The sequence below is a fragment of the Jaculus jaculus genome, chromosome X (assembly GCF_020740685.1).
Source record: "Jaculus jaculus isolate mJacJac1 chromosome X, mJacJac1.mat.Y.cur, whole genome shotgun sequence".
Lineage (NCBI taxonomy): Eukaryota > Metazoa > Chordata > Mammalia > Rodentia > Dipodidae > Jaculus > Jaculus jaculus.
Window position 1 is genome coordinate 123,602,045 of NC_059125.1, and position 25,985 is coordinate 123,628,029.

The window sequence follows — 25,985 nt, forward strand, 5'->3', positions numbered from 1 at the left end:
AAAAACATATATTACAGGTCAAATTGAATTAACTGGCATTGATCAAATAGCTTTGTAATTCAAATGCATTCTTTTCAACAGGGCTTCAAACTATTTCTAAAGTAAATCATCTTTTAGGGTGTTAAGTCAAGTCTAAAGTATTAAAATGTTGAAATTATTTCTTGTACCTCTTCATTTTATTACAGAAAGAAATAAACCAATAGAAAGAAAAATGAAATTACTTATACAAATATATTTGACTTATTAATATACTTGGGATAAAATGTGTGTCAGGAGAAGAATTAAAAACTTATTGAATCAAGTGAAAATGGAAATATTATTGTATAATCTGTGGGCAATAGTCAGTGCAGTTCTAAGCAGGCCATTTGTGAGCACCTGTATTAAAATCAGAGATCTCTTCTGGTTAAGATGGTGGTGTAGGTACCACGCCAAGCAGCATAGGGGGGAAAAGCCAAAAAAAAAAAAAAAAAAAAAAGCAAAATACACACTTTTACTAAAAAGGGAGGTGTATAGGAAATTGAAACAGCAGTGGAGAAGTAGGAGAGATCCAGAATATCCAGAGCTCACACAGGCCTTCAGAAGCTGCTCGGGCAGGGCTGGTCCATGCACCAGACTACAATGGCTGCACTCAGCTTGAGCCATAGGAAAAGTCAAGCAAGGGGATATTCCACTCACATTGGAGCTCTCCGCAAATTCAAGAAACATGAATGGAGAACGGCAGTGAACAGCTGAGGAGCAAATCACAAGGTAGAATGCGTGAAACAGAGGGCGAACTAGAGCAGCATCTGCAGCCTCCCCTTCCCCACTGTCAGTGCCCAGCCCTCCAGAACAGAGCCGCAGTCCAGGGACCCAGCCATGCCTACTTGAACTGACAGAGTACCAAATAGGGACCCAATAAAGAGCTCAGCTGAGACCAAAATCATCCCAAAAGTTAACTGGGATTACACCAGGTCAGTACCTGCTTAATAAACTAGGTATATATGCCTGTACCAGAAGTGCTGATTGAACCTTCTGTATCAGGATAAATTATATGTTAAATCGGATGGATGATCAAATTTGCCATTATTTTTTTTCTTCAAAATATATGCAATTTATTAATTCTTAGCTTTCATTAAACTTACAACAAGTTACATTAAAATTAAGGCTTATGAAAATGCTTCAACATTAAGGAATTGTGACCATTTTCAGGGACCTTAACGACCTCAACTGTCCTTAAGGCTCATAACATGGCATCACAATTGCCAGCTCTCAACATTTCTGCAGAAACACATTCAGATAAGCAGACCAATTAATTAGCTGGCTTAAATTTGCCATTCTTAAATAAGCTGTATTTTGGGCCTGTTATTTGTTGCTTCTTGAATTATAATGGCTTTGTTTACTCTTCTGTTATACATTAGGGAAGGGTCTCACCTGGTCACAAGCTGACTTGGAACCCTCTACAGACCAGAAATCTTAACCACCTTGTGGTCAGGATTAAGGGAGTAGGTGAGGCACCACACAACCTAAGGAACAGACAGAGGATCTGGTTGTCATAATACCTACTCTTGGATAAATACTCCATGGTGTCTTTTCTTGACAGTGTACATTGTTTAGTTAAATTTTAGAATCTGCCTGTATTTAGCCTACTTGAATACTCTCATAGCAGGCACACCAAACACCTAGAGTCACTTTTGTAGATACTCTGAGAATCTTCAGAGCCATACTTGGTGCCTTAAGCTCCTACCCTGAAGATACATAACAACACATTGATTGATAAATCTCATAATACCCATCTAACTGGAAAATCCAATCATTAAATAATCCTAGATGCAAAAATATATACATTATAACACAAAAAACACCAAAAATCAAGACAATATAAATCCACCAAAAATTATTAATGCATCAGAAATGACCTCTAGTGAGAACGAGTTAGAGGACATGTCTGAGAAAGATTTTAAAAGAATGATTATAAATATGCTCAAAGAACTCAAAGAAGAAATCAAAGGAACCAAAGAAGACACAGGACACCAATTTAATGTAATAAACAGGCCAATACTAGCCATAAATAAGGAAATAGAAATAATAAAGTAAAAACAGTTAGAATTACTAGCAATAAAGAACACAGTTAATGAAATAAAAAAACTCTGTAGAAAATCTCACCAGTAGAATGGATAAAGGAGAGGACAGAATATCTATCTAAGCTAGAAGACCAGGTGGTAGATCAAATACAGTCCAACAAAGAGAAAGACAAACTTATAGAAAAGTATGAGTGGGAATTTCAAGATATTCGGGACACTATGAAAAGATAAAACATAAGAATTTATGGCATAGTACAAGGAGAAGAATTTCACTCCAAAGGCATAGTTGGCATCTATAACAAAATCATAGAAGAAAACTTCCCCCAAATTGGGAAAGAGGTGCCAATGCAGATACAGGAATCCTTTAGAACACCAGCCAGACAAAGCATGGAAAGAACCTCTCCTCGCCATATTATAATCAAACTACCAAACACACAAACCAAAGAAAAAATATTGAAAACAGTCAGAGAGAAAAATCAAGTTACCTACAAAGGCAAGCCTATCAGGATTACAGTAGATTACTCCACACAAACTTTAAAATCCAGAAGGGCATGGGGTGATGTTTCCAAGTTCTGAAAGATAACAACTGTCAAACAAGGTTACATTATCCTGCAAAGCTATCCATTCAAATAGGCAGGGAAATAAAGACATTCCATGACAAAAGCAGGCTAAAGACTATTTGAAGACAAAACCAGCTCTATTGAAAATACTTGAAAGAATCCTCCATGCTGACGAAAAGGAAAAGCACACATATAAGGAACCAGGAAAAAACAAACAATACTCAAATACTAGTTAACACCAAGAGAGCAAAGGTAAAACTGGAAGAACTACAAAAAAAAAAAATGGCAAAAATGAATAAACCACTTTCAATAATATCTCTTAATATCAACGGCCTTTATGCCCCAACCAAAAGACATAGGTTTGCAGACGGGGTTAAAAAGCAGGATCCTTCAATTTGTTGCCTACAAAGAAGCCCTCCATTCTACAAATGATAGACACTATCTTATGGTGAAAGGTTGGAAAATGGTGTTTCAAGCAAATGGACCAAGAAAACAAGCAGGGGTTGCTATCCTAATATCTGACAAGTTAGACTTTGGTCCAACATTAGTTAAGAAAAATAAGGAAGGTCACTCTATATTGATTAAAGGCACCCTCAAACAGGAAGACATTACAATCCTAAACATATATGCACCTAATATAGGGTCCCCAAAATTTATCAAACAAACACTATTAGAACTAATTCCACAGATAACACCAAACACAGTGGTAATGGGGGACTTCAACACCCCACTCTCATCAATTGACAGGACATCCCAGGAAAAAATAAACAAAGAGACATCTGGACTAAATGAGATCATAGGAGGAATGTACCTAACAGATATACAGGACATCTCATCCAAATAATGCAGAGCACACATTATTTTCAGCAGCACATGGAACATTCTCTAAAATAGACCATATATTAGGACACAAAGCAAATCTTAACTAATTCAGGAAAATTGAAATAATTCCTTGCATTCTATCTGACCCCAATGGAATCAAACTGCAAATCAATAGCAAGAAAGGCCATAGAGCAAAATCATGGAAATTAAACAACAAATTACTAAATGATGAATGGGTCAATGAAGAAATCAAGGGGAAAATAAAAAAATATATATAGAGAGAGAGAGTCAAACAATAATTAGAACACAACATACCAGAATCTCTGGGAAACAATGAATGCAGTCTTAAGAAGTAAATTTATAGCTTTAAGTGCCTATATTAAAAAAAATATAAAGGTCACAAGTGAATGAGCTAATGCTTCACCTTAGAGCCTTGGAAAAAGAAGAACAAGGCAAACCAAAAATCAGCAGACAGGAAGAAATAATAAAGATTAGGGCAGAAATGAATGAAATACAAACTAAAATAAAAACAATCCAAAGAATCAATGAAACAAAGAGTTGGTTCTTTGAAAGGATAAACAAGATTGATAAACCCTTAGCAAATCTGACCAAAAGAAAAATAGAAGAGACACAAATTAATAAAATTAGAGATGAAAAGTGTAGCATCACAACAGATGCCAGAGAAATTCAAAAAATCATAGGGACATATTATAAAAGTGTATACTCCACTAAGTATGAAAATCTGAACTAAATGGATGATTTCCTTGATTTATATGACCTATTTAAAATAAATCAAGATGAGATTAATCACTTAAATTGACTTATAATAAGCATGGATATCTGAACAATGATCAAAAATCTGCCAACTAAAAAAATTCCAGGCCCACATAGATTCATTGCTGAATTTTACCAGACCTTCATGGAAGAGCTAACACCATTGCTTCTTAAGTTTTTCCATAAAATAGGAGAAGAAGGAATTCTACCAAACTCCTTCTATGATGCCAGCATCACCCTGAAACCCAAACCAGGCAAAGATAGAACAAAAAAAAAAAAGAAAAGAAAATTACAGACCCATCACCCTCATGAACACAGATGCAAAAATTCTCAACAAAATATTGGGAAACAGAATACAAGGATACATTAGAAAGATCATTCACCCTGACCAAGTTGGCTTTGTCCCAGAAATGCAGAGATGGTTCAATATACACAAATTGATAAATGTAATACATTATATAAATGGATTGAAGGACAATAATCACATGATCATCTCATTAGATACAGAGAGCATTTGACAAAATCTAACATCCCTACATGATAAAAGTCCTACAGAAACTGGGAATAGAAGGAACATATCTCAGTATAATAAAGGCTATTTATAACAAGCCTGCAGCGAACATATTACTAAATGTGGAAAAACTAGAAGCTTTTCCACTCAAATCAGGAACAAGACAAGGGTGTCCACTGACCCCAATTTTATTAATATAGTACTGGAAGTCTTATCCATACCAATAAGGCAAGAGACACACATAAAAAGAATACTAATTGGAAAAGAAGAAATCAAGTTATCATTATTTGCAGATTACATGATTATATATATAAAGGACCATAAGGGCTCTACTAGCAAACTGTTAGAGCTGATAAAACTACAGCCATGTAGCAGGATACAAAATAAATACACAGAAATCACTAGCTTTCATATATGCTAACAACAAACACACACAGGATGAAATCAGAGAATTACTCCAATTTACAATTCCATCAAAGAAAATAAAGTACCTTGGAATAAACCTAACAAAGGAAGTAAATATCACTACAATGAAAACTTTAAAACACTCAAGTGAGAAATTGCAGAAGACACTAGGAAATTGGAAAACATCCATGTTCCTGGATTGGAAGAATCAATATTGTGAAAATGGCAATCCTGCCAAAAGCAAGCTACACATTTAATGCAATCCCCATCAAAATTCCAAAGACATTCTTCATGGAAATAGAAAAAAAATCAAAAATTCATTGGGAATCACAAAAAACCTCGAATATCTAAAATAATACTGAGCAACAAAAATAAGGCTGGTGGTATCACCATACCTGATTTTAACCTATACTACAGAGCCATAGTAACAAAAACAGCAAGGTACTGGCACAAAAACAGACATGTAGATCAGTGGAACAGAATAGAGGACCCAGATGTAAGTCCACATAGCTATAGCCACCTGATATTTGATAAAAATGCCAAAAATACTCATTGGAGAAAAGACAGCCTCTTCAGCAAATGGTGTTGGGAAAACTGGATATGTATCTGTAGAAGGATGAAAATAGATTCTTCTCTTTCTCCATGCACAAGAATTAAATCCAAATGGATTAAAGACCTTAATATCAGACCTGAAACTCTGAAAATGCTAGAAGATAAAGTAGGGGAAACCCTTCAACATATTGGTCTTGGCAAAGACTTTCTGAATACCGCCCCAATTGCTCAGGCAATAAAAACACAGATTAACCACTGGGCCTCATGAAATTACAAAGATTTTGTACTGCCTAGGACACTGTGAATAAAGCAAAGAGGCATCCTACATAATGGGGGAAAAATATTTGCCAGCTATATATCTGGTAGAGGATTAATATCTAGGATATACAAAGACCTAAAAAAATTAAATAATAAGAAATCAAAAAAGCCAATTAAAAATTGGCTATGGATCTAAATAGAGAGTTCCCAAAGGAAGGAATACAGATGGCATATAAGCATCTAAAAAAATGTTCTTCGTCTCTAGTCACCAGGGAAATGCAGATTAAAACTACCTTGAGATTCCATCTCACTCCTGTCAGATTGGCTACCATCATGAAAACAAATGATCATAAATGTTTGTGGGGTAGTCGAAAAAGAGGAACCCTTCTACACTGTTGGTGGGAAGGCAATCTGGTCCAGCCATTGTGGAAATCAGTGTGGAGGTTCCTAAAACAGGTAAAGATTGATCTACCATATGACCCAGCTATAGCAGTCCTAGGCTTATATCCTAAGGACTCATTTTCTTAGAAGTACCTGTTCAACCATGTTTATTGCTGCTCAATTTACAATAGCTGGGAAATGGAACCAGCCTAGGTGTCCTTCAACTGATGAGTGCATAATGCAGATGTGGAACATTTATACAATGGATTTCTATTCAGCTGTAAAGAAAAGTGAAGTTATGAAATTTGCAGAAAAATGGATGTATCTGGAAAGGATCATACTAAGTGTGGTACTCAGGCTTAGAAAGCCATGCACCACATGTTCTCTCTCATATGTGGATCCAAGCTACAGATGATTGGGCTTATGTGAGAGAAGGCAAAAACTCAGTAGCAGAGGCCAGTAAGCTGAAAAAAGTGATACAAAGGGAAGAGAAGGGAAGGGTGGAGGGTACTTAATAGGTTGGTATTGTACATATGTAAGAAGAAGAGCAGATTAACGGGGATGAAAGGTCTCAAAATGAGGTCAGGGGAGGAGATTTAGTAAAAGAAATGTGGAGAAAGGGGTAATCAAAATCGGAGAGGATATAAATAAATCAAATGGAATCCTTCAGTTTTGGACAATGGAATGCTCAGGAGCTGTAGATCATTGCTAGAAAATTTTCAGTGCCAGGGATGGGATACCTTCCAGTGAGTTGTTGGCCAGGGAGGTCCCTGATGTCTCCAAAACATTATAGGCCATTGCCAAAGTCCTTGGTTTCCCACAAGTATCGATTGTAAGACAATATTGCTGAAGATTCCACATACTTGGGCTGCAAGGCCACTAAGAAATCCTGCTGGAACTGAGCTGATAACCTCCTCCATGTAGGATAGCTGACAGAAAGATGGAAGAAGCCATTCTACATGCAGTTCAATGGGGAAAGATATACCACCGGTGAAGATACTCAACAGTGGATACTGCAAGCCTTATAATTGGCCAACCAGGCCAAATGAGCCACACTGGGTGCAATTGTGGCACATCTGTCATGGTGGGAACCAACTGCCCTCCAGTTGGACTGGATGCCTGTTCCATGGGAGGGAATACATCCCTGATACTGAAAACTTAAAACAGGGGTAGTCATGAGCCCCAGGGGTGTAACATCTGCTGCTATCTGGATAAGTGTACATACTATGCTTATCAAACTGCCCAGTAAGCACTTCTCTTAATATTCATACCCTTATACGAATGTTACTTTCACTTTTGGTAGAGAATCTTCTCTTTACAGATGGCAGTGACCTTGGGATGACTCAGAAGGTATGGTGCTGGAAGGAAGTTACTAGAGTACCATCTCGATCACACCTTCCAAGGCTCAGAGTCTAATGCGGAAGAGGTGGCGGAATGAATGTAAGAGCCAAAGGAAGGGTAGGACTCCTTACAACGTGCTCCCTCCAGACAAAAAATGGCCTCAATATCCATGACCTCACAGTACCTGACACTACCTACACAAGACCATCATTAGAGGAAGGAAGGATCATGGCATCGGAATAGAGGAGAGACTTATTGAGATGGGGAGGGGATGTGACGGAGAATAGAATTTCAAAGGGGAAAAGGGGGGGAGGGGAAGGAGGGTATTATCACGGGATACATGGGATAATTCTTATAATCATGGAAAATGTTTAAAAAATTGAGAAAAAATAAAATTAAATTAAATTTAAAAAAAGGAAAATAAAAATCAAATAAAAAAATCAGAGATCTCAAACACATAATGTGGTGATGAACTTTAAGACCACAGAATATCAAGTAAAGACACAATAAGTATATACATGATAAAGACCTTAGAAGAAACACATGAATTGAGATATGCAACAGTATAACACTCAGCATCAATGAAACAAACAGCTTTCTCTATTAAAAAAAAATGGACCCTTAGCCATAACAAACAAAATAGAAAAAATATACAAATAAACAAAATTATGGTAGTAAAATAAGTTATTATAACATATAGCACTGAAAATTAGGGAATCAATAGGCAATATTTTGAAGGCAAATTGAAAAATTATATTCTAAGAAATTAGAAACTCTAGATGACAGATAAATTTCTTTTTATAATTAATATAATATATTAACACAATATACAATACACTAATGTAAAATAGGTATAGCTTCTTTACAAAAAAGACACACTGTAATATATTTAAGCATGGAGGTAAAAGACCTCTACAAAGTAAAGCACTGAAAAAATAAATTGAAGATGTGGCAAGATTTCTCATATTTATTGATTTTTGAAATGAATATTGTTAAAATAATCATGTTGCCAAAAAGAATTTATTAATTGCATATAATTCCATCCAAATACCAAGGAAATTCTTTACAAAAGAAATAATTCTAAAATACTCATAAAGTCTTTGAATGTCTACAGTATTATTTAAGGAAAAGAAAAATGATAGGTATCAAACCTCTAATTTCAAATTGTGCTACAGGATAGTAGTCAGAAAACCAATATGTTGTTGGAATAGAAACAGACATGAAGCCGGGCGTGGTAGCGCACACCTTTAATCCCAGCACTCTGGAGGCAGAGGTAGGAGGATTACCATGAGTTCGAGGCCACCCTGAGACTACGTAGTGAATTCCAGGTCAGCCTGGGCTAGAGTGAGACCCTACCTCGAAAAACCAAAAATAAAAAAAAAGAAACAGACATGAAGACCAGATAAATAAAATAGAGCAGTCAAAGTAAACGACTTCTATACCATAGATTAAAAAAAATACCAATTACAAATAATGCAAGGTCTTCAATCAAAGCTTCTTGGAAAACTGAATATCCTTTGTTGTAGTTACCTTAGTGTTGCTGGACAAACACTGCACCAGAAGTACCTTATAGGAAAACATGTGTAATTTTGGATTACAAACTAGAGGGAAACTCCATGATGTCAGGGGAAAACATGGCATGAGCAGAGACTGGACATCACCTCCTGTTCAACACTAGGTAGACAACAACAATAGAACATTGTACCCAACACTAGCAAGGGGAAGCTGGCTATAACTCCAGTAAATATGTCCCCAACAACACACCTCCAGCAAGGGTCCAATTCCCTAACTGCAAACCACTTAGAAGCTAGCATTCAGAATACATGGGTCTATGAGGGACACTTAATTCACACCACCATACTCTACCCTTGTTCTTCATATACTCATAACCATATAAGTTGTAAAATGAGGACTGGAGGGATTTCTCAGTGGTTATGGAGCTTGCTTCCAAAACCAAAGTACCAATGTTCAATTCCCCTGGACCCACATAAGCCAGATGCACAAGTTGGCACATGCATTTGGAGTTTGTTTGTCGCAGCTGGAGGCCATGGTGCATCTGTTTTCTGTCTCTCTCTCAACTCTCTCACTCTTTCTCCTTCTCTCTTAAATAAATAAATTAATTAATTAAATGCATCCATTCCAACTTTAACAGTACCTACACAAGTTCTCAGGACATAGGCAGACAGTAGGCAGGAAGCCTATAACACAAACTGCTTCAAAACCAGATCCTACAAAGTTATTTCTCACCATCATAAGCTATACCTCACAGTACTTACTTAGTTCTTAGTGCATTCAGGTGTTTCAACTCTGACAATGAAACTCTGCTTACAGCAAGGCAAGGTGTCTCTTAGACCAAGGTTTCAAATATTTCTACATTCCTTCCTCAAGTCAGTTCCAAAATTCCAAAAGCCACAGTCAGGTTCCTAGCAGCAGAAACTTCATTTCACTGGTACTAATATACTGTTGCAATTACTTCCACATTGTTGGCACAAAATACTTGACAACATGTAGCTGTGGGAAGAAAGGGTTATTTTGGCTTACAAACTCAAGGGAAAAGTCCATGATGTCAGGGAAAAAAAATGCTGTGAAATCAGAGGCTGGACATCACCTCCTGGCAAACATATTAGATGGACAAGAGCAGAAGATAGCTGTCAATTGTACCTAGAAGCCCATGCCCATCAACATACCTCAGGCAAGGCAGCAATTTCAAAAGAGCTGTTAGCTGGAGACCAAGGGTTTAGAACATGTGAGTTTATGAAGGACACTTAATTTGATCCACAATATCCATTCACATGCAGAATATTGAAATTACAAATTTCTCTGTCCTTGAACAAAATCTAAGAAAATAAAAATAAAATAATGGCATTAATATAAGACTACAAACATTGACGATATTAGAGGTAAAATTTCTATTAAATAAATAAATAAGCTGGGTATGATGGCTCATGACTTTAATCCCATCACTCAGTTGGCAAAAGTAGGAGGATCATTGTAAGTTTGAGGCCAGCCTGAGACTACATAGTGAACTCCAGGTCAGTCTGGACTAGAGCAAGACTGTACCTCAAAAACAGTAGGTAATAAATGAGTAAATAAATACCAAGTGCTTGTGAGAATGTAGGGAAAATGAGCCCCATTTCACTTTTTTAGATATATATATATTAATAAAATCACCCCAGAACACAATATTGAATATCTTCAAAATCTAAAGATTGAAATTCCGTATGATATAGTTGTAGTCTACATGAATATATATCAGAGATTTATAGATATCCACATAAAACAGTGCATCCATATGTTCATATAATATATGTAAATTAAGGACAATAATTTTGTCATTGTGTTTACAATTATATCTGACAGCCCAAAACAGAGTCTTCCTAATAAAGAGGAGCTGTAAGATACTTGTAAGGAGGAAGAAGGAAGCATGGAAGGCAGGAGGGAGGGAAAGAAAGAAGGGAGGAGGAAGCAAAGAAAGAAGTGTGGAAGGAGTAAAATATATAATGGAATATCCCCTATGTACAAAATATGTGCTCTAAAACATTTTGTCAGTTCAGTAGTGGGTATCTACAAATATGTATGTAGAATGGCTACTGAAAATTTCTAAATTGCATAAATAAATCATAATAAATATAAATAACATAAATAAAGTTTGACTTTAGTTCTTTACTTTTAATTTTTAAATTTTTGTTATTTTTATTTTAGAGAGAGTGTGTACATGAGAGAGAGAGATAGATAGATAGAGAGAGAGAGAGAGAGAGAGAGAGAATTGGCCTCATCCATTGAAATCGAACTCTATATGTTTATGCCTCATGGGCATGTGTGACCGTGTGTTTGCCTCACCTTTGTGTATCTGGTTTAAGTAGGGTCTGGAAAGTTGAACATGGATGGTTAGGCTTCACAGGCAAGACACTTTACCGCTAAGCCATCTCTTTAGCCCAACTTTAGTTTTAATGTTATGTTTACTTGTATATAATTTAGTCTTGGTAAAATTTACAACTTTTAGGTATGCTACATGGTGAATCTGGCATAAATTATATAGGCAAATAAGGCACTCATAGTTTGAAAATTATTATCATTAAAAAATAACAAGTACATTATTTTTCAGTAAATATTCTGTAAAACAGTTTTAAACTCCACTTTCGATCTGTTACCAACTTTCTGTTCCCAGAGCCTTGACTTTCCTGAGTATGTAAATAGAATAATCTTGTACACAATGTCGGATTTACCATGATGTTTTCCCATCTGTCTATGTTGTTGTACTAGTATGTCATCTCTTTTATTGTCAAACGGTATCTCAATGCAAGTGTGTGTTCACTATTTTATACTGTTTACCAAGTGATAAGCTTTGAGGATGAGCTTTTAAAAACTGTATATAATGGGTGCAATTAATTCTCTTCACAGACGTTTTCATTTTAATTATCATCTAATTAGGAATAGGATTTTCTGGTGATCTGATTCATGCATATTTTGCTTTATTATAGTTTGCCAAAACATTTCCAAAATAACCACATACTTTTTACATTTTCATTCCTGGTGCATGAGCAATTTAGTCTTCTGCTACTCATTCAATCATTTACATGTTAATTATGTGAGAATTTATACATGTGAGTCAAAATATAGTGATACATCATTTTGTTGATTTTATTTTGAAATTCTTTACAAATTAATGGTGTTGAACAAGCTGGATATGGGCTCATTAGATAGATTATAGACAGATAGTTATCCAAAGTCTATTCAAGTTTCTTAATAATTTGATTTTGGAGTAATTTTATTATTTAATTGAAAGGAATATTTGTATAATCTCAATACAAAATATTCTTCCTCATATATGTGTGCTTTAAGTATTTTTCTAGGTTACAACTTTTTATTTTATAATGAAATTTTTGAAGTGCAGCAGTTTTGTTTTAATATGGGTAATATAAGATGTATCATTTATATTCTTCAGTGGTTCATATCCTGTATGTCACATTTAAGAAATCGTTATTCTAAATCTTGGCAACAAAATTTTTCAACTGTATTTTTATTGTCATTGTCAAGATAATGATTAATACAGTCCAATATTATCAAAACTTTCAATAATGCATCATGAATGTAATGTTGTAGAATTGATTAAAATGTTTCATGTTTTGTTTTCATTCTGTCATGAAAAATGTTAAATACATTTTATTAAATTGTCAAATTGGGTCTTAAACTATGCATATTTATGTTTATATATTTTACAATATCTATTGATCTTATATTGAAGATTAAAATTTAAATATGATTGTAGTAGTATGACTAAACATAGAGTTTTGAATGGAAAAATATATTTTTACCTTTCATTTTACTGTATAATCTTCAAACCAAATTTGAGCCAGTTTATCAATCAGGAAAAGCTTATTTACAAGTCACAGATAATATCTAATTATTTTATTGGAACTAAATTGCATTTAAAATTCAATATGTTTCCTGCCTGTTTATGATATATCATTATTTTTTAATTTTTATGTATTTATTTGAGAGCAACAGACAGAGAGAGAAAGAAGCAGAGAGAGAGTGAGAGAGAGAGAGAGAGAGAGAGAGAGAGAGAGCACAGAGTGGGTGCACCAGGGCTTCTATCCACTGCAAATGAACTCCAGATGCATGAGCCCCCTTGTGCATCTGGCTAATGTGATACCTGAGTAATCGAGCCTCGAACCAGGGTCCTTAGGCTTCACAGGCAAGTGCTTAACTGCTAAGCCATCTCTCCAGCCCTGTTTACGATATATTATATATATCTGTGTGTTGGTAAATGTACTCATAGCAATTTTCTATATATTATGTTTAACTTTATTATATGTAATTGCTTTCTTATTTACATGTCTGTCAACCTATTTTCAGGACCATTATACCAAAAATCCTCTACTTACTGCATGAGGCAAATACTTAATTCCTTTTCTTGAGCTATTGTTTCAATTGAAAAAAAAATAGTTGGTACCAATATAATCAATTGGAATGTATCTTTTATTTTTATTGACAACATAATATGTATAGAAAATATACCATGATAATAATCTCCTACAAACACCGCCATTTCCCCTTCCCAAATCTGACCTCTACTGAATAGCTTCTTTTTCCATTTATTTTCTTCTATTTCAAAATAATCATTTTTTTCTTAGTATTATACAAATCATGTGTAGGCTGTATCAGCCATTATGAGTTCATGAATATCAAGGCCATATAGTGTCTGGAAGACAGAATTGTAAGCCATTCTCCCCTTGACTCTTACATTTTTTCTTCCACATCTCCTGCAATGGTCTCTGAATCTTAGATTGTATGATAGGGATGTCTCAGTGCTGAGAATTTAAGAATGGCTTTTTAAGTTAATTCTTGTCACAAGAATGAGGTAAATGAAGCTTAGCTCTTAAAGGTTCTTAAAACTCTTTCTTGGTTTTATCTAGATAGGGATGAAAAGTTGTTGTTTGTGCCCATTCCTACATACAATTAAATTTATAGACTATTTAAATTATGTTCATTTCTATCACCTCTCAAAACAGTTCCACTGCTTGTGTAAGCCAGGCAATCTGTATTCTTAACATACATAGCAAACAGTAAGTGACATGTATAATTTCTTTCTCTTGAGGTACAGACATTTCTTTTTATATATGATCCATTTTAAAATTATTTACAAGTATTTATTTCACTTGTTTTGTTACTGTGCTCGTGAACAACTGTAATCTTTCATTCAAACTGCATTTAATTCACATTCTGCTTTGTAATCATGTATGAGGTTGTCATGCATTTTTGTTTGTGTATATGTAAGCATGAATAAATTTTTCTTTCTTTTCTTATTAAGTAGATACTTTGTGTGGACACAGCATTGGTTGGTACCATCATTTCCTTCCGACCTACCCCCATTCCACTGAGGGCCCTCCTTACTGGGATTGCAGGAATTCACCATGGTATTGACAGTTATGAGTTGTGAGAAAAGTAGTCAGTCATTGTTGTGGGAAGGATGAACTGCCTGTGGATATTGCCTCCCAACCTGTAACTCTTACATTATTTCTGTTCCCTTTTCTGCAAAATTCCCTGAGCCACGGAAAGTATGTGTTTAAAAATCGATTTTTGTGTTGAACTGTCAGCCAGCCACTTCTGAATTTCTGCTTTGGTATGTTTTGAGTATCCTCAGTGTCTATCTCCATCACCCTGGGGCAGCTTGCCAGGATGTCCATTGAAGCAGTACTCTTGTTCATCTTTCCAATTTCTCTGTAGTTTACCTGGGCCCCATGTGACATATGAGAGGTAGTTCATCTCCTGCCAGAGAGTCAGCTAATTTTATTATCTTGTTTATAGATTTTGGTTGTCCTTTGTGCTCACCACCCTCTGAAAAAGAAAAACAGATTCTCCAATAGACAGTGATATCAGCATAGATTTAAGGGGATAAGTACTGTTAATTTAGAGAGATTTTGATGGCTGTAGCCTCTCTTGTGGACAAAATCCTGTGTGGGATTCTCACTGGAGTCCATAATTTTGAATTTCATAGGATTCTGACTCAGTTCCTAGGTATAGTTGTTGGTTCCTTTCCAGTGAGCGGATCTCTTAGCAAATCAGAAAGCCACTGGTTACCCACATAGGCTGGGTGTCACCACTACATAGGTGTGTGTTTCTTGTCAAGCTGGTTGACATCTTGTTGGCCATTTTCCCCAGCTGCTCAGGTAGCCCTTTCCAGCAATATACAGGCTAATCATATTGGAAATGGCTTCCTGCCAGATTCTAGCTGGATATCTCCATAGTTTGCGTAAGCAGAATGTGGTGTCTAAAGCATTTGGGTCTTACTTTTCACCTCAGGTGATTAATCAAGTGTTTTAACAGAAGTCTATCTTGTTTTGGGGACCTTGTAGGTTTCTCTGGTCAACAGCTCAATATGGGTTGCAACCAATTTCTTGTCCTGGGGGTCTTAAGCCAGAGGCAAATGTTTTAGTTTACACTTAATCCTACCTTTTCCATGGCCCTTCTTACAATATGATCCCCCATAATCCTAATGAATGTTATAACTTTAGTGTATTATGAAGAAGAAAGGTATATATGGTACCAACTCATTTGTATTTAGTTTTGTGTTTATTTCCCTCCACCTTCCTATTCGCCAACCCCCAAACAATTCCATCATTGTTATCTGTCCCTGGAGTTACCTGTCTGGTATGCCTCCAACTTAAGCTGTTTCCTCTAAGAATCCATAGATGAGGGAAAACACGTGGCATTTGCCTTTCTGTTCTTGTTCTTGTTCTTGTTTGAGTTTGCTTAGTATGATATGCTCCAATTCTGACCATTTTCCTGCAAATTTCATTATATACAATTTCCTTACTGCTGAGTAAAATTCAATTTTGTATATGTACCACATCTTCATTATCTAATAGCCAAACGATAGGCATCTCTGTTTGTTCCATATTTCAGTTATTGTGAATCTATAAGGATGGTTGAGCAAAGATCTCTACTGTCAAGTGTGGAGCCTTTAACATAGATGCCCAGTAGAGGAATAGCTGGGCCAGTTGGTAGTTCTAATTCCAAAATTTATTGTCATTTTTTTTTTTAATGATTGTCATTCTGAGTAGAGTAAGGTGGAGTCTCACAGTTGCATTAATGTGCATTTACCAAATGGTTAATGATGATGAAAATTTTTTAGGTCTATATTAACTACTTTTATTTATTATTTAGAGAATTACCTGTTCAGTTCTCTGCCCCATTTTACAAGGAATGTTTGATTTTTCATGGCTTACATTTTTGAGTTCTTTGTAGAATCTAGATACTAGCCTTCTCTCAATGGTTAGGTTGGTGAAGATATTCTCCCATTCTGTGGGTAGTCTGTTGGCTTTGTTTATGGTATGTTTGTCTGTACAAAATGTCTTAGCTTCATGAGCCCCCATTGTTTGAGTGATTGCTTAATTTCTTGGGCTACCAGGGTATTGTTCAGGAAGTCTTTCCCCACTTCTATATTGTGTAGAGTTCCCCCCTATTTTTTCTTCCAGTTTTTTAAGAGTTTCAGTCTGACATTGTGGTTTTTACTCCATTTGGATTTGATTTTGTGAATGGTGAGAAGAGTGTGTCTAGTTTCTTTTGTCTATACATGTTTATTCAATTTGTGCACCACCATTTATTGAAGATACTGTCTTTTTACTGGGAATCACGTTGGCCCTTGTTGAAGATCAATTAGCTGAACTAAGTGCTGGGTCTTCAATTCTGTTCTATTGGTCTATATGACTATTTTTAATTATTTATTACCAAGTAGAAATAGACACACACACAAAGAGAGAGAATGTACAAGCCAGGTCCTCTAGCTACTGCAACTAAACTCCAATCATGTGCAACTTTATATTGAATAAAACCCTGGACATCAGGCATTGCATACAAGAGCCTTGACTGGTAAGCAATCTCTCTAGCCCAAGCACCATTATTAAAAGGAATACCTTTTATTAATAATTTTCTCCCCACTCCTATTCCTCTTCTTATTCCTTCCCTTCTTCTCTAATTCATATTTTTTTTGTTTTTTAAAGTGATTTATATTATTTTTATAATGCTTTTTTTTCTCTCTTTAGCTCTTTTTAATGATTGATTCCAAAGACACACTTCTTCCAGCAAGGATCCAAACACTAAAAGTTCTGAAACCTTTCCAAACAGTATCATCAACTAGGGAAAATTAGAGGTCATTTTACATCAAACAATAATACATCCCTTAAAAAGAGACCTCCATCTGTTGTTTGGACCATGTACTCATTGTTTACCATTCCACTATAGTACCAGATGAAGTCATTCTGTTCAATACAGAGAACTAAAAAGAAATGACACTATGTTATTGAAACCAGGCTGTAAAGTTTGTAAAAAGAGTTTGATCAAATAAGTTAGAAAATTAGAAAAACAAATTAAGAAATCAATGGCATACACTTATCATTAAAATTAAATTATTTAGTAGCAAATTTACCTGAGGAACCAAAAAGCCTCTTTACTGAAAGTTGTAAAGAAGGTATAGATGATAGGAATATATGGAAAGATACACAGTGCACAGGTATTAAACATTTAATATTGGTGTAATATCTATATTACCCCAAACAATTTATTGGTCCAGTGAAATTTCTATCAAAATGTTAAGCTCATTTCACATGGAAATCATATTGAGGCCTTAAATTTGTGTGATATTACACAATGCCTCAAAAATTGAAAGCAGAGGCTGCAGAAATGGCTCAGTGCATAAAAATGCTTGCTAACAAAGCCAGATGCTGGGATTCAATTACCCAGTACCCAAGTAAAGCTAGATACACTAAGTGGTACATTTTTCTGGAGTTTGTTTCTAGTGGCAAGAGGCCCTGGTGTGCCCATTTTCTTTTTTATTCTCTCTCTCTCTCTCTTTCTCCCTTTCTCTCTCTCTCTCTGATAAATAAATAAATAAAATAAATAAATAAATAAAATATTTAAAAATTCAAAACATTGTTGGATAGAGAATTCAAAACTTGTTCTATGTATTTATGGTCAATTGATTTTGACAATGGTGACAGCATAGTTTCTTTAATAAATATTGATGGAAAAATGAAACATTCACATTCAGAGGAAAGAATTTGGACTTTCGTCTTATGGCATACACAAGTCAACCCAAAATCAATTAAAGCCTTAAGTGTAAGACCTGAAATTGTGAAATTACTTGAAGAAAATTTATGAGAAATATATTATGCCATCAGTCTTGGCAAAGATTTCTTGGATATTACAACAACAGGCAAAAGGGGTAAATATCAAAATGGGATAACATCAGTATAAAAACCAAACTGTATGCACAGGAAAAGAAATAAATGATACAATGAAGGTATATCACACATTTGGGAAACTTATATGCATTGCAAATCAATCATACAATAAGGGAATGAAAACCTAGACATATAAGGACTTCAATATTCCCTGTAGTGATAAAATGAAATGTCAAATGTGGGAAAAATGTAAAAGAACTAAATGCACATACAATGAAAGAAAGATACAATCACCAACAGACACATGAAGAAAAAATATAATTACTAATAAGTTCTTAGATCCCAATCTCCCTTAAACAGACCCCACAATTTGAGATTTTCACCTCAATAAGCTTAATAATTCAAAATTTATCCTTCTTGAGTACATCTTTATTAACTCTTTATTAAAGGTAAGACTGAACCCAAAATTGGAGTTCATAAATTCTGCTGAACTCCTCCTGAACCCCCAAACCCTACATCAATACCAATGATGGAAACATGTTAAACAAAACTTGGAGATCTAAAAATACCATTAAAATTCTAGCATGGTGGCACATGCCTTAAATCCCAACAGTTGGGAGGCCGAGTTAGGAGGACTGTTGTCAGTTTGAGGCCACTCTGAGACTACATAGATAATTCCAGGTCAGTCTGAGCCAGAGTGAGACCCTACCTCCAAAAAAAGAAATATATATATATAATATATATATATATATATATATATATATATATATATATATATATATATACATACACACAATTAAAAAATAAAAATACCATAAAACCTACTACTTTGGAAACCTAACAAAGTGATAAAATGATACAGGTATAGAGTAACTCTATGCAGATGGATAATTTTGCTCTCAAAAGACATGAGATATAAAACAGTAATGCCTTTGCCAGGCATAGGAAAATTTCCTGTTCGCGTTAGTCAAAGAAGCCCTGTAGGTCTTCAAAACAATAGAGGTTATTTTCTTTGCACTTATTTGCCCATCAGATGAATAGTAAGAAATTATAACTGAAAATAGGCTATCCTTTCGTTGAAGCACAGAGAAATCAAACTACACCCGACCTAGAAGCTTTTTCACTGCTGGCTACTTTTCACAGAACCAGAAGTTGCTATGAAGTCTGCTGGCTGAGAAAAGAAATCAATAATTGCATCAAGTAGTGTATGTTGCATGCTGCTTATACTAACCTAAAAGGCAAGAGGTGCCCTTTAGTTGTATTATTGCCATGGGGAAAACCAACTGTACTTTGACTGGATTTGAAATCTATTTTGCAAATTTGAATTCATGCCTGGTACTTACAAACAGGTGAAATGCACATAGGCCCTAAGGGAGAACCACTCTTGTTGTTTTACTAAATATATATGTTGTCAAACTGCCTTCTTAAATGTTTATCTTTATACCCAGGAGATAGTTCTGCTCTCAGCCCTGGCCAGAAAAACTTTCTTTTTTTTTTCCTCATCAATGAGAAAAAGTCAATGCATAGACTCATAACTGGTGAAAAAATGTAAAAAAAAAAAAGTGACTAATGAAAGCTCACACCTACAGGAAATATATTATATATTATATATCATATATATTATATATCATATATTATATATTCCTTTCCCTCTATGACTCAGGAAACATTACAGAAAAAAAGGATAGAAACAAGAGAAAAGTTGGAGGAAGGAGAACATTGTGCAGCTCATAATGGTTTTCAAATATATGGTTTTCTTTTAATACTACTATGATTAGAGACATTTACATACATTCCAAATGCTTTATGGTACTAATTACACATGATCAGAGATGTCTCAATCTGTGTTTTACATCCTATCATTAGAATATTACTTCCAAGTATATCATGTAAATGGATGGAACTTTAGGTCTTCATGTTAAGTGAAACAAGCTAGTCCCAAAAATTCAAGTATCAGTGTTTTCTCTCCTATGTGGAAGCTAATAAAAGAAAAGAGAAGGAGGTCAGTGATGAACATATATCTCAGTAGGTAAAAAGGGTTTATTGTATCACGAGCTTGAGTGTGGATCCTAAGAACATACACAAGTACCTGAATGTGTTGGTGGGCTCATATAATCTGAGCACTGTGGAGACAGAGACTGAACAATGATTGGGTATCTTGTCTAGCTTAATGCATGAGCTTTGTGTTCAATGAAAGATATTGTCTTGAGAAAATATCATGGATAACAATAGAGGAAGACACCTGGCATTGCCCTCTTTTATCTGTACACATGTACACACAAATGCATATGCTCCTGCACACACATGCCCATGCATGCATGAATATGTATTCATGCATACTATAAAAACATACACATGCAAAAAAGGAGATGAAGCTAAATGTGAAACTAGTATATATGTGGTAAGAGAACAGTATGGGTGAGGAGGTAAAAAAAAATAGTAAAAATGCAATAAATATGTCACAAGTATCCTATATACATTTATGAAAATATCAGAATGATTCAGATTATTTGGTAAAGAAACATGCACGGAAATGTCTCCCTAATTGATTAACAATTAGTTTTTGATTACTAGTATCATTTTGAAAATATCAGTTATATAAACCAGATATTCAAATTAATCATTATATAGCCGCCATATTTGTTGAGCATTAAACAGAGATTATACCATGTTTTCAAATCTTAAATAATATTTTATTGATTTGTCATAAAGGGTGTACTAATGCTGAGAAAAGTAAACAGCATTATGTGGAAGGGAGAACATTTTAACTTAATTTTAATGGAATCAAGTTATATATTTAGTTTCAATACTAAGTAAACATTAAGCCCTGGTAAAATCAGTTCATTTACTATCATCTATTACATTTTAATATAACAACCAGGCAGTATGCTTTTAAACATAGACATAATTGTCAACAATCAGACACAAGAGTTGTGACTGTCTGTACATTGTCATGGTTAATAGTAGGGGTCAATTTGTTTACCTTAATGATGTTTGATAGTTATCAAGCACTATATCCAAGTTTATCTGTGAAGATACTTCTGGAAAAGAGTTCCATTAAAGTCATTGATATGAATAAGAAAGGCAGATCTACTTTCCCTCAGAGTAAATGGCTAAAGGCTTGAACAGAAAAAAAAAAAAAAAAAAGGTACAGGAAAGGGGAAACATATTTATCTTCTGTGTGTAACACAATTGCTTTTATTACCTGGCCTTAATCACCAGAACTTCCTGTTTTCCAGATAATACCCTCCTTGTGCTTCCCTTTGACTGATGCTTAGACTTGCTCAGTGGCTTCCCTCTCTCTGAGTCCTTCAGACTGACCTTTGATTGTAGCTTCCTTGATTTTCCAGCATGTGGATGGTTGCATTTCTATCTAAATCCATGTGACTAAATTACCTTAATAAATCCTTTAAATGCACCTATATATCTATAGATAGCATATTGGATGTGTCTTTCTAAGGATACCTCATTTACAAGTGTGGATGTTGTCATTTTATGTATGTCCATGTGTGTGTACATAGTCATGTGTATAGGTGTATGTAAAAATGTCCACCTACCAAAAGAAGTAATTTTTAACATAAGAAAATGGAAAATATTTTCAAAAATCCAATATGTGTCATAAGTGTTTCAAGATATAAATAATATAAAATGCATGTATTCTTCAAATTACACTTCCTTTGATGATTGAAGAGCACTGATTATTTTATCAGTGCTAAAGTGGTTGGGTCTAATGGCACAAATTTCAAAATGTCTGAAATAATTATTCATTTGTAAGTTTTTTCTTCAGTAAAAGGCTCAGATTGCATGCATGTCTGCTCAAAAATATCTGTCAAAAAATTGTTCAACTTCCTTTAATCAAGAGGTCCATGTCTACTAAATCTACCTTAACAACTAAGAGTTATTTCATTAATATCTAGTTAATTCAGCTATTGAAGTAAACTAGCATTCAAGAAGATACACCATATATATATATACATACACATACATACATATACAAAGGGATATATCATATACAATATGAATACTACAGTGTTATTTTTACAATAATAGTGTATGCATTTACTTCAATATCATGCATCAGTAGGCAGATCAATTTCAGCTCTGGTTTGTTCAGATTTACATGTATTAAATTAATTTAATCCAAATTATTTCTAGTATTGCAGCTTTAGTGTCCACTGAGCATCACTATAATACTACAAACACCCAGTAATTTTTTTGTACTTTTATTCAAAGTAAGATCTCATTCTAGCCCAGGCTGACCTTGAATTCACTATTGAGTCTGAGGGTGGCCTTGAACTCACAGCTATCCTCCTTTGGCCCCACTAGTGCTGAGATATAAAGTGTGCACCACTATGCCTGGCTAGCACCCAGTATTTTTCAATGTATGAAGTATACAAACATTGTGTAGATCAGCCAAAAATTAAAATAAATACTTAAAATTCCTTAACAACCTTGTTATAGAACAATACCACTGATGTAGACATCAGTAATAAAAAATTATTAGGTATTTCATTTTTATCCAAAATAATAACTATGCTTTATTTTCAGTATAAACTACCTTCCAATGTATGTAATTAAATATTCTTGGGGAAAATCTGCTTACTTTTCAAAGGCAAGTTGCCTAAATAGTTAATGCATACTGGCATTCATAATTAAATTATTTTTCTATTGATCTTTTTATTGCTTTATTTCATATTTCACTATATTATTTATAGCACACAGTAATGAACTTACTCGTCTTTATTGCATTATTTGGTAAACAATGTAACAAACTAGAGAACCAGAGTAATAAAATTAAGATGACTTAGCAATAAAACAATTCTGAAGATTTTAATTAAATTATGTAAAATTATATTGTAAAGATTTTAAAGCAGTACTTTGCAATATGAGTCTAGGGTTTCACACATTTAGAAAGAAAATGCTGAAAATGCAAATCATCTATAATATAATGCTAATCTTGATTGTACTTTTAAAAGGTAAAGAGAAGAGATTAATAATTTCTACAAACTTCCTTTATCTATAATTGGGAACCCAATAACACTTAAAGGTCTTATGTTGAAAGTCCTGGCAATCAGCTTAAGTGTGGATACTTAAGAGCCTTAAATGACAGTTCAAAAATATAAGGTTGTAATTATGGAACTATTTTATTTATTTAGTGTGTGTGTGTGCACATGTGTGTGCCAGGGTATCTTTCTTCTGAAAATGAACACCAGATTAACATGTCACTTTTTGCATCTGGCTTTACATGAATGAGCGGGGAGATAAACCTGATCCTGCAGGCTTTGCAAGAAAGTACCTTCTACCACTGAGCCATCTCCTTAGTTCCCTCATTTATTTGATAAATCAATTTTGCTTAGAAATGAGACAATAAAAGTTTTGCATAGTAGACTGTGATCATACTGCAGGAGTAGACCACTTGCCTAGCATGTAAGAGTCACAGGATTCTTCATAGAGAACCATAGAACAAGTTGTAAATAATAATGGGGGTACCACGCTATATTAGTAACTTTCATATTGTTGAGAAACAAACACCAGACAAGAACCAGAATAGAATGAGAGGGTTTAATTTCTCTTACAGTTTCAAAGGGAAGTTTCATCATGGTGGATGGCATTATAGGCAGATCCAGAAGTCACTCTCTATCTCATCATAGAGTCCTTTAATCTGGGCTATAACACCTCAAATGTGGTGCTTAGTCACACACTTTGTCCATTAAGGCTCCTCATCCTATGGATTTATAACCTTTGGAACAGTGTTACAAACCAGGGATTGATGATTCAAGCACATGCTATTGGGGGCTTTGTGTATTCAAACCAACACACACACAATGCTCAATACATGTAAACACTGTATGTTTAAAGGAGGAAGAATATTACTCACTTCACCAAATATTTAAGATTTATTCATTATAAAGTCTTTCAAATATACTATCATCTAGCTCTTTGAAGCTTAAAGTACAAAAATATTATCTACTGGGGTTATGCTGCTTTAATAATAGGTAACAGAGCAGAGAGTTCTCAAAGGAAGAAATAAAGGTAGACAATAGAGATCTAAAAAGATGTTCAACACCTTTAACCATCAGTTAAATGCAAATTGAAACTACTTCACAACTCCCTTTTAATACTGTCAGAGTCGCTATCATTAAAAAAAATCCAATGACAACCAATGTTGGTGAGAGTGTGAGGAAAGAGGAACTGTCATCTTCTCTTGATGGGAGTGCAAACTTGTACAGCCAGTATGAAAATCGGTATGGAAGTTTCATAAAAATTTAAACATAGATCTACTATTTGACCAGATATACCAGTCCTGAACATATACCATAAGGATTCTACTTGGCATGACAGAGACATTTGCTCAGTTATGTTTGTTACTGCTCAGCTCACAATAGCTAGAAACTGAAATCAGCCCATATGACCTCACAACTGATAAATGAAAAAATGAGGATGTGGTACATAGGCACAATGGGATTCTGCTCATCAGTTACAAAAATGACTCAGTGAAATTTGCAGGAAAATGGATGGACTTTGAAAAAAATCATACTAAGCGGGGTTACACAGGTTGAGAAAGACAAATTCCATATGTTCTTTCTTATATGTGGTTTCTGACATGGAACATCTTGATTTGTTTAAATATTTTAGCAAGCAACACTAGTATTTTCAAGGAACTAGAATGAGACTAGGAGAGAGGGGAGTCAGGGAGGGTTGAGAGGAGAGGATGCTTGACAGGCAAGTGGAGAGACAGAATACAAGGGAGGAAGTCTTGAGGACACTGGGGTAAGAGAAGGTGGGAGAGGGAAAATATACAAATCTAATGATGGCATGAATCAGTACCATATAAACTTTCCTCCTTGCTATCTAATTAAATCTATAACTCTTAATAAGAAAGGGGTAAAATTATGAACATTAGTACACTGTAGGAAATGGAGAAAACTTAACCTTAAAACCATAGGCTCTTGCTAGTAAATCCCAGTAGCAGAACTGTGTTATATAGTGAGCTATTTGTTAGAGAGGCCCTTGACACCCCCAAAATAATGCAGGCCATTGCTAAAACAATTGGTTACACACAGGATCTAAATGGCAATACCCTATTGCTTAGGACACCACAGGCTGCAGTCATAAGACATTGAGAGATCTTGCTGGAACTGACATAGAAGCTTGCTCCCTGTTGGCTAGCATTCATAGTGCAGGAAAATTACATGTGACCTGCTGGGGTATACTCTTTCTTATGGATGGGAGCATACTTTTCACAGATTGAAGTGAATATCATGGAGGCCCAAGACCCATCCAAATGACAAGAAAAAAAAAAAAAAAGGTTAGTGCCTAGAAAGAGATGAGTTATTCCTGCCACCCTTGTCATGGCTTGGGAAATGTAACAGAGGAAATAGTAGATTCTTTTTGAGTGCTGTTCTTAAAGATAGCTGTAGATCCTCAGTCATGGAGATGGTGGTAGATACTGAGGAGAAACACAACTCGGTAAAGAGTAAATTAGAGATTTCCAAGAGCTCAGCACTAAAGGATACTTATACTATGTTTTCTAAAGGTCAAAAACATAGAAAGGACATGGTGGACAGAATGTAAGAGCCACACATTGGGAAGATGTACTCTGAGGCACTGTCCCACGCCCACAGAAACTTTCTGA

The 25,985-nt window shown here is 34.9% G+C and overlaps 1 non-coding gene across 1 annotated transcript; it reads right to left on the reverse strand.

Annotated features, from left to right (window-relative positions):
* Window positions 1-1,170: 1,170 nt before the first annotated feature.
* On the reverse strand, window positions 1,171-1,303 carry LOC123456970. The gene has a single exon (XR_006634826.1). It is a non-coding gene; the product is annotated as a small nucleolar RNA SNORA33 (small nucleolar RNA).
* Between the last annotated feature and the right edge of the window lie 24,682 nt (window positions 1,304-25,985).